The 10,895-nt window shown below is 40.0% G+C and overlaps 1 protein-coding gene across 2 annotated transcripts in view; it reads right to left on the bottom strand.

Annotated features, from left to right (window-relative positions):
- DAAM2 (dishevelled associated activator of morphogenesis 2) overlaps nucleotides 1-8,251 on the bottom strand; it is a 187,229-nt gene extending 178,978 nt beyond the window's left edge. Inside the window, exon 1 of one of the 2 annotated variants that reach the window (XM_026844832.1) lies at nucleotides 8,123-8,251. The gene's annotated coding sequence lies outside the window, so the exon portion shown is untranslated. The remainder of the gene's footprint in view (nucleotides 1-8,122) is intronic. The other variant, XM_026844831.1, reaches the window with a different exon arrangement.
- Nucleotides 8,252-10,895: the final 2,644 nt, after the last annotated feature.

Here is a 10,895-nt window from a genome sequence, read left to right as displayed (position 1 = left end):
GGTTGCGGCGAAGCGGAGGCGGCGGGTTCCCCTGGGCCGCGGGCACCGGGTCCCACCTGCGGTAGGGTCTCCCGTGGGGTGCAGCGTGTCCACGCCAGCCCCGTGCTCGGTGCCACACGCCAGCCCCAGCCCACGGTCACCAGCGGCATTAGAATTAGGGATATCCCCTGGCAACTCGGATCGCTCTGACCTGAAGAGGTTTTATTCCCTGTAATAGAGAGGATATGACTGAACTAAATAACTGATCGTTATCGCCCTCGTTTCCCAGTTTTTCCTCTTCAGTCATTCTCCAGATAGCTTTAATCCCCTGTGAACCGCTGTTTCCAGCATGTTTTCTGACATCACTTTCAGCTGTATCTGATATTAACAGCCAGGTTAATATGGGGGAGTTGTCTGCCTCGTGGGTGATGCTGTCCACAGTGAAAGAAACCACATCCTCTGTTAAACAGTAATGCTGAAATTCAGAGATGGTAACACCATCTGCAAAATATCTCTCTCTCTCTCTCTCTGTCTCTCTTTTTCTTAACTCACAGAAATAATATGGTTTGCTCTCTGTATGTGCAAGTCATTTGTTTTCATTACAATAACTGAACTCTCATGATGACAACACCAATCAACACATATCACAAGGCAAAGTCATATCTATACAAATATGTATATATTTAATGGCACAACTAGAGAAAGCAAGTTACAGGGCAAAAATATCGCCTTCAAACTAGCAGGCCAAACCAGAGATGAGACCAAGTCACCGCTGTTCTGTCCTCTGCCTTTGCATGCACCAATGCGCCATGAGCATAGAACAGGTACAAACTGCCAGCAAGCCATGATGTCTTTCTCTTTCTTTGGCCCTATGGCAAAAGGACATGGGTACAAACCAAAAGGAGAATCCAGCCCTTTTAATGTTAATAGTCCTTCGCAAACAGGCTCAGTAGGTATCTGCTAACTACTGGCATGTATACCTTCTACCCTGTAAGCAAAGTGGCCATTTAGCCACATTTCTAAATCATAATCTTCAGCACACTACAGCAGTACACTTCTTTGTACTAAACCACGGGGACCTATCAGTGTTCCTCGAGCATGAGCTGTACTGTGCTTCTGCCTTTCTCAGCATAGAGCCTGGGAAAGTTTTATATGATTTACACATGTGAACTACATGTGACACACAGTAGAAGAGACTGTATAATTCCATCAATCCTCCCTTCTGTTCACACGTTTGCATTGGTCTATCAGTCCTCACTTCCCACTCGCATCTGTCATCTACTTTTTTCATCTCAACCTCCAAGTCCTTGTCCCTTTATTCCCTGTTTCCCCCTTCTGCATGCCAGGTACTTCTGCAGCTGATCTCCACCTTACCAGCTCCACCTAACTGCCTTGGCCCCCCTTTCTCCCCTCTATCCTCTCAGTTTCTCATTGGAAGAAGAAAGAAGAGCTGAAAGGAGAGGTGGGGTTGATTCATTGATTCATTCTCTGACTTTTCCCCCTGTCCTCTCCTTCCTCCAGCCAAGGTTCCAGAACCATAAACCTGGATCCAGCCCTAGAAACTAACCTGTACCCGCAGGCCAAGGGACATGGGTTAGGTAGACTCACATTGCCAACGCTATCTCCTTTTCCACTAGCGCACCATACCATTTATTATGATACAGTATAACGAAGATAAATGGCCCTTGTCTTGTTCATCAGTTAAAAGTTAACAAAACACATCTTTAAGACAAGGCTGGTGATCCATTTGATGCCTCAGCTAAGGTTATTCTGATACGTTCAAAACATGCAGAGTCTACAAGACAACAGGGTAAGGTGCTGCAGTGGATGGGGATTTGAATGGCAAAGACACCAATGATGGAGAGAAACCAGGGCTTGGGGGGAGATAACGTGATGCTCTGTTGCTCTGCACACAAAAAACAAGAACATACACAACACCAGAAAGTGCCCAGTGGGAAACAGGCTTGTGCCACTGGACCAGAATGATCTAACCACTATAAAAGTTAAGATGAAAAAATAGTATCTGCTGTTCCTTACATATGTTGTTCCTTATGCTCCTCATAATCCCATGTGAAAGCTTCCCCCCCTCTCACCACAGCATCTGGATGTTCCATTGACAGAGAATTGCCTAATGGTTACAGCACAACTCCTGGTTTCTATTACTGGCTGTAGGAGAAATGTGTGATATATTAAATAAAATAAAGGACAGAGAATTCAAATTCTGCTGCATGCTTCAATATTTAGTCAGCAGTAAATGAAACTAGATAAATCACTGATTCTTTCTGTGACTTTGTTTCCCCAATAACAAAAAAGTACATTCAGCTCTGGTCTAATATAATTCAATACTTGTATTAGTAACAGCCTGGGATGAAAGATGCCAGAGAAGCCAGCTTTTTATTATTAAATACTGAGCTGCAGATACCTCAGTGAAAACTGAAAAGTGTTTCAGTTTGCAGAAACGTTTAACTCTGCAGAGCAATCCTCTTGCACAAAAGGTGACATTTAATAGGACCTATTTTGGTGGCTTGACTCACAGGGAACAGCAAAACCAGAAGTCATCCCAAATAAAGGAAAAAGATATGGTTCTCTTTCTGAACAGTGTATCACATAAGATCGACATCCTAAGACAGCACAAATAGACTTTAAAAGGCAGCTCCTTTTGAATTTAGGAATAAGACAATTAAAGAAAACACTTGCTGATTTCTATAAGCATTTTTAGCATTTTAGACTCTGATGACCAAGGTCAAATGCAAAAAGCTATGGTATTATCTCTATATAAGGATCCTTAATAGTAATGAATGAAAAGACAAGGAGAAAGGGACTGACAAAAACAAATAGATTATTTGCTGCTCAAAAACAGATTCCTTATAGAACACAGAAGCAAAAGCCTCTGTGAGATGTTGCTCCACCTCTGGAGATATAAAATGTTTGTTAGATCCCTTGTCAAAACAAAAGGACATGGGTATATTAATCTAACAGAAGTGCCCATTGTGAGAGGAGACCCAGTGCCAGGCTGCCTGCTCCATCTGACAATGAGATTAAACAGGATGGCTCTGTGAGCCTGGCTGCATGCCTTGCCTGACACTACCACCCAGTGCAGCTATAGGGTCAAAGACAGCTATAGGGTCACCACAGGCTACAGAACTAGCAAGACTCTCACACCCTCCCTGCAGAAACTGTGCCTGCTCACCTCTCAGTCTCTGAAATACCACGCAGTGTTTTGCGCAAGCCGCTCTTGGGCATGACATGAGAGCAATACTACTACTATACACTCACATCTGATGTAACACAGTGATGGAACCATCACTATAGTTACTTATCAAAGGGCCACAAGAAATTCTGTTCCCTGTCACTGAGGGGTTGAAATGAGGCATATATGATCAACACAATACAGAAATGCATATTATGTTCTTTTAGTTAATATTATTTTTCTAAAACTATTTCTATCTTTGGTCTTAAACTGCATCAGATCTAAGGGCTGAATCCTACTCCCACTGACTTGCAGATTAATAAGGGTGGAACTACAATCCAATTCATGGATATAAAAGTTTCAGATTAAAGCTCTTCAATCCTAACCCGCATATTTAATGTGTCAATACAGCAGTTTGAGAACTTACTTTGAACTTTAAAAAAGTAGGGATCTGGACAATGCTCATCTGAAATAATGTTCATTATTAATTAAAAATTAAAACTATTAATATCACAATATTTTTTTCCATTTTATAAATCATAATGCATGTACATACCTGTGTATGCATGTATGCATTTACACATGTGCATGCACGCAGGTGTTTAAGTGAAACTGAGACAGAATTTATTGCTGTTACAGCACAAACATTTATTTTTGGTGGACTCATTTTCTCACTTAAAAAAAAAAAAAAAAAAAGGTTTGGTTCCTAGAACCTCAGCCTTATCAGATCTGTAATAGTTGTGCAGTTTATTAAAGTTACAACTTTCAACGTGAAGATAAGGTTCCTTGACAATGCCCTAAATCAACATACTAGCTATCAAACTACTTCTACCAATTGTTCTTAAATAAAAATATTTGTTTTCCATATTGTAAAAACAGCTCACACCACAGAATTTAGGTCAACTACAACTACATTCAAATCTGTATCCATCATAGTAAGATGTAAGAAGTTGGTTTGGACCATGCTGGAGATAGCACATTCAGTTTTGCCCTTTTCCTTGTGTTTTTCCTGTTCACAGACCCTCTTTCATTGGCTTCAAGCCCATTATAACCTTCTCTCCTGTATTGGTTAAGACTTAGTGAGTGGTCTGCACACACTGTTTGCTGACAAGAGAACATGCAAGCTTGAAAGAAAAGCCATCAGTATTTGCTGCAACTCAGGTAACGGCTATGGAAAGAGGAAAAAGAAATTTGCTCTTCAGAAAGGAGAAAAGGCTTATAAACTTTTAGAAAGTGAAAGTTGGAGATTACTCCAACTGGTAAGAAAAAAATGTGGAAGTTTTACAGGGATTGTCTCATTTCTCACTTCAGTTTTGCTTGGTATTTCTCAAACATTTTGGAAGTGCAACTGTTTTCAGATAACAGCCCGACTCAAACCCAGATGCCTGAAGGCAAGAGAGACAGAATCAGCCAGAATTAGATTAAATTTCTCCTTACTAAAACATTGATCATCTGCCAGCAATTAAAGGTAGTTAGCAGTCCCTGACTGCTATAAACATTTGCAGCCAGCAACTTCACCATGGCTTCATTTGCCTGCCTTGAAGAAATTTGGGTTGTGTTTACATCTAACACCTCATGACCATTTTGAACCTATTCATGATACGTTCTCAGGGATAACAGAGCAGAGTTTTAGACAAAAAACAATTCAGCTGAACTTCAGATCCTTTCAGTTTCTTTCTGCTTTTCAGTCAGCAAAATAGAGAGCACTAATTTGTAAAATGGAGTGTTCCTCTGCTTTCCCCATCAGTTTTGAATGCTTCCTTCCATTTTGTATATATCTTATCATCTTCCAGGGAAATATTTTTTTTTAGATTGAAAATCTATGTTCTATCAAATGGTCCCTTTACAGAAAGGTGCAGTATGGAGACAGGTGATCTGCATCACAAACATTAGTAACCACATATTGCTGGCTAGATCTACTAAAATATCTGAATTAAGGAGGGCTGCAGTGAGCTTGTTCCTAGGCAGCTGTTCCAACAAAAGCCTGTATAATAACATTCCTCAACATTTTCCATTTCAAAGGTTTTTTTGCCTTTTTCAAAAAAAATCCAGAGACCACCTTGGGCTGCACTGCAACATAGGCTTTCACTAATAAAAATTTTAAAACTAGTTTGGGCTCTGAACGGTCTGAGGTTTTTTTTTTCCTTTTATTCCCCTGATTATGCGCATGGATTTGTTTAGCTGCATGGTGGGGAGGGGCATGTGAGCTTTTTAAGTTTACGAAGTGTTTGGGAAATGCCTGATGTTGTATTGACCATCATTTATTTAGCAATTATCTAGATCAACATGTCTTGTTCCAACCAAGAGTAGGGCATTAATGTAGTCAGAAATAAAGTCACTATCTACCTATGAGCACACAGAACTCCATGACTTCCAGAAAAATCAAAGCAATGTCTATACAAAGGATTAAGGAAAAGTTAAACCAAAAAGGGAAAGGTTACTTCCACTTCTTATTCTGATACAGAGTCCGGGTGAGATCTTTTACTCTGGTTGACTTCCAGTTAGCACAAAACTAGCGTGAAGAATTAGTGGCAGTTTTTAAACTGCCCTTGCCACTCTATGGTCTATAAGCTGATCAAGGTATGTTAAGACTCCGATGCCAACTTAGAGCAGCCTTGGGGTTTTGTAAATGATACTTGTCTACTCATGTATCCTGAAACAGCTGTTTAGATGTCAGGGAGCTCCAGCTATATATCCTCTTCCCCACAGTGCAGGTGACTATCACACTGGAGGGCTATGACACTGCTCCTATTTTACATAGGAAACTCACTTCCTTTGAAAGTGACTTCAAGGTTGCCAGTTCTGAATGCTTCTGAGTGCTCTGTAGCATCTCAGTGGAAAAAAGTAGCTGGAGCAGGGTGGTGCTGGGCAGGGGACAACATTTGCTTACTGTGTATTCTTTGCAGAAGAGCTAGAAGGATTAGTTACGGTTGGTGTGGCTTGCTAAACTCTGATTATTCATGTCCTCTGAAGTTTACACGCAAACTAATTAGCCGCACAGATCCCTTAGTAAGAAGCTGAAGTCAATTAGGGAGGCAACTGACCTTATTATTGCAATTAATTGCAAATGACATTTAGCCATTGCACCGCTGTTAACCCACCCTGATTTTTCTTAGGCATAACTTCCATCACGTAGAATCTGTCCTATTTTGTGACATACACTTTCCTGGAGAATACTTGGCTTTCTTTCCAGGAATTCCTGTATGCTTAGGAGTCCTGGAAATGGGACAAAGTTCCTACGGAAAGGTGTCTTTCCTTACTTCTAAGCAAAGGATGCTGAATTGCTCTCTTGGAAATCTGCTTGACTGAGGACAGGGGAGAAGAGAGGTGTAAGCCATCTTTGTTGTAATTAGTAACAGTTCAGTTCACTGCAGAGCTCCTATGCTCCATTAGGGTGCTAAGTAGCACATGTGTGATTACCAGAAAGATTGAGTTGCTCTGGGGACAAAAAATACATTGCTCTCTCTGTGAGGCAGTGGACTGGGATATGAAGAGGGACACACCCAGATTCTGCAAGGTTTAATTCCATCGTGGTAGTCTAAGCCAGGAGGAGACTTGGCGTATGCCAAGAGAGCAGCACGTATTTAACTAGGTAGTGGCCCTGATTCTATGCAAGATGTTCACGCACAGAGACTGGGCTCCTGAAATCATTGTTTGCTCCTGAACCACTGCACGTGCCAAAGAAACTGGCCACCTTGAGGGATGTAGCTAATCAAGAATGAACTACTTAGTTTTCCAGAAGACTTCAAAGATGTAAAATGGAAATGTTTTAAAATTATGGGGAGTAAATGTGTTCCTCTTGTATACATATTCATACAGAGCTAGAGAACTGGGCTGTGAGCAAAACATCATACTTTGTTTCACATAACAGAATCTGAAGTTGAGCATTTGTATTTTTTGTATTGACTGTCTGTGAGGTTCTAACTGCTGTGGGAACTATTTAGAATATTGACAGAGGGGAAGGATCGTGCCTATGGAGACAACTACAGGAAACTTACTGCTCAGTTCAGCAGAAGTAGGACTGAGCTTGAGCCCCAACAACTGGTTCACTTCACCACTGCCCTGATGTACTCATTTACATCAGTGTAAAACATGCACCATCTTAACTCAGCCACACTTTACACTCAGACTGCACTCATGTAAATACTGATGCAGAGTGTGTACCAGTAAGGAACTGGGTCATATGACTTCACAGCATTTTGGATCCTATAAAATAGAAATACCATGGGAAGAAAAGGTTTCACGCTATTTTGTCTCTGTGATTGCAGCAAGCACTACAAGAGAAATAGAAAGGACACTGAAAATGATGAGACATTAGGTGTAATTATGCTTCATGCATGAGCTCATCTTAATAGACTAAAGCCCTGAAGGATTCTAAATTGTACCAAGGAAGAAGACACTGACACTCAGTTTTCTTCTAATTGGTGGCTGCTCTAGAAGAATGAAGGACAGAATAAAGAGAGAAAGAAGAAAAACTGAGCATAAAATCAAGAACATTACTAAACCACCATTTCCAATAAGTGTGTTTACTAACTTACAAGAAATGCCTCCAGTTTAGACTAATTATAATCAAAACCAAGTTAATATGCTAGCCCTCAGACTGAGTAACAGCGTGACTAACACTTGTAGCACAGCCTGGATACAAATCCTGTTCTGTTGAAATGGTGATGGGATGAAGAGAACAGATGGGGTAGAAGGTTACAATTTTGATGCTATTAGGATATATGTTGCTTCTAAACACACCTCATTTGTCTGTAACTGGGGACAGTGAAGCCCTGTTTGCTGTTACCTTGCTCTAAAGTTGAAAACCACCTTGCTATAGGTGGAAGATTCCTCTTGCCTAGTGAGGATAGGTAACATTACACAAGTTTAAGAGAACAAAAGTGATATCTAAAATCCTGTTCCCTGGTATTCTGTTCCTCTCCCATTCCCCACATGCAAATCAGAACTAACCTGGAAGATCTGTGTAGTTTCTGATATGCTCTTCTCTCTCTGTAGGTTTCTGTGTCCAATTCAGGTCTTCACCATGTAGGAAGAGCCCACCTTCAGATGACTTAGTACAGTTGTTTTGACTGTAGAGATGGTCTTCTGGAAAAACAATTGCAAACAAACAGTTCCTTTTAACTTTCTATCAATATAAAACATATCTCCAATGTTTGTCACTTTCAAAAGAAATTACAATGTGTACAGTGGTTTCTGTATGGTCTCCATTAACTTCAGGACAGGGCTGGTCTTCAGTGTTTTGATGAAATCACTTTGTCTTAAACCAGAACGATATGAAACACATGCTTGTCGCTAAGAAAGAGAAGATGCAGGTAGTAGGTACTATTTGGGCATGTAAAGGCAAGAAAACACTTGAAGGCTTCTTTGCTGAAGCACTCAACAGTGCACTTAACTGTTGAATCAAACCTGATATGAGTATCTCACATGTGCCATTATATCTTCAACACATTGCATGTGTGCTGTTGATTGGTAACTCTAAACATTAACTTTGAGTATGGGGATCATAAGTGATCACTGATAGAGAAAAATAAACTAATTTTTCTGCAGAGTGTGATTAACACAAAGATTAATACAAAGATGGTTTTCAGCTGAACTATTGGCTCTGGCTTCTTTGTATCAGCTGCTCTAGACAGATGACTTCCAGGATTTAGGAGGAAATCTGTTATGAATTATTTACTTTTATCATTCAGCTAATTTACTTGTTGCTGTTTTTTTTTTTTTCATTATTTTTTATTAAAGCCAAATGATTGTGCTCCAGGACATTCCACAAATGCTGCTGTACTATCGTTTTAGGAAATACCATTAAAGCGACCTTTTCCTTGTTTGCTTCCCATGGCATTTAACTAAGCTGCTTTAAGAGAAACATAATTAAAATTGTCAATTCCTCCATGGGTGCCTTAAGATTATTCATAGAAACTGTACTCTTTGGGAGAATAACAGAAACACAAGGCCTTGTTTTCCCTTCATTAACCCCGTTTTCCACAGAAGTAACAACATTAACACAGCTCTATTGACACTGGGCAAATTCGGGCCTCTATTTTTTTGCCCCTTTTTTTTTTGGTAAGAATTTGATACTAGTGAAAGACACCACATTAGAAACATTAGAGTGAAGTCCTCTACCCAGTCTCAAATTATATATAGCACAGGAAGCAAGTCTATCACTCCCCACCCCCCCCCTCCCTGCCCCAAATCTTTCACCACAATTCCTGATTTTTCCTCTAGCATAACTTATTTTAAGAGATGTGGGACCACACATCCCAAATAATACTTGGCCCAAAATAGTAAGTTCTTGAGCTGCTTTGACTCATTTATGAGAAAAAAAAAAAAAAACAAAAAAAAAAAACAAAAAAAAAACCAAAAAAAAACAGATTAAAATATCACAGAGCACAGAACAGTTGAGGTGAGGAGGGTCAACTAGAGCAGGTTGCCTGGGGCCCCATCCAGACAGATCCAGACAGGTTTTGAGTATCTCCACACATGAAGCCTGGTTACCCTAGGTCTCTCTGATAAAGGTTATCTCCATTCATTCTCTACATTACCACTTCATGATTCAGTCTGTCCTTATATTCCCTAAAGACCTATCCTTAGTTATGCTATTCACATGACATTATATCTTTTCATCCCCGAGTCTTAAATGTAAGGTAGCATACCCTACGGCACTCACAACTGTAACAATTTTTCATTTTGATCAGCTGGATCTGAATTTGAACATGTGACCAAATCTCTGTTTAGCCACATGTAATAACTATAACCTTACTTATCATGCTTATTTCTATAGCACTATTTATGGTATGGAGCACTGGCTGCTTGATTCTGCATTCACGTCTGCATCTGTCAGTGCCACAGCATCTCACTATGCCATGAAGTGATCCTCGTACATTTTTCAAAAGCTTTCTGTGAACATTTTAGCCATGTCAGTGTGTGGTCACATAACTAAACCCTGTCCTGACTAGTGACAGTGTTTCCACAATAGCTGATGTCCTGTTTCCACAATAGCTGATGTCCTCTAAAAGAGGGAAAATGACAGCAAACATGAATAAATACAGGAATCAACAAAGTAAAATGGCAGAAATAAAAGTATTTGATGATACCAAGTAAGCATGTGGCTGTTTTACTGGGATAAGCTGAGTCACTCACTCATGGCTCAACCACTTATGAATAATGTGGTCATCTGAAACACACAGAAATAAAAACTTTATAGCACCTTACAGCTGTGTTCATTCATTCAGTCACTCACTTTCTTTGTCTCACAGGTCTATAAAACCCATTCCTCATTTTCAGCCAGTGGTATAGCCACTGGTATTTCTACTAATTAATCCAAATATCTGGAAAAATACACCAATTTTCTTTTGTCTTGAGCTACTCAACCCATAATGAGACATTTCATTTGAGACCAAAGCTCTGTAGGAGGAGGCTAGATTTAATGTAAAGAGGAGGGAGACTGATGTCAAGATTCTCTACCCACTTCTCCTCTTTGATGCTGCTAAAAAAAATTGCATGGAGCTAATTTTTTGAAAGGGCAAGAAGAGTTTGCCTTGGGAAGTGTGTTATTATTTGTCTGTTCCCAGCTGAATTGTGCAGTGAATTTGAGAAGTTATGATTCTAGAAGTGACATTGAAAGGGAAGACTGTACAGTAAAATGGGGTTGTGTAAACAATGGTACTGCATTGCACAGTGCCTTTTATCAACAGCACCTGCATTCACTTTGACTGTACTCCTGAAA

Source organism: Athene cunicularia, assembly GCF_003259725.1.
Source record: "Athene cunicularia isolate RWA chromosome 3 unlocalized genomic scaffold, athCun1 chr3_part1, whole genome shotgun sequence".
Lineage (NCBI taxonomy): Eukaryota > Metazoa > Chordata > Aves > Strigiformes > Strigidae > Athene > Athene cunicularia.
Note: the sequence above shows the minus strand (reverse complement) of the source record. Positions and strands in the feature narration are given on the sequence as shown.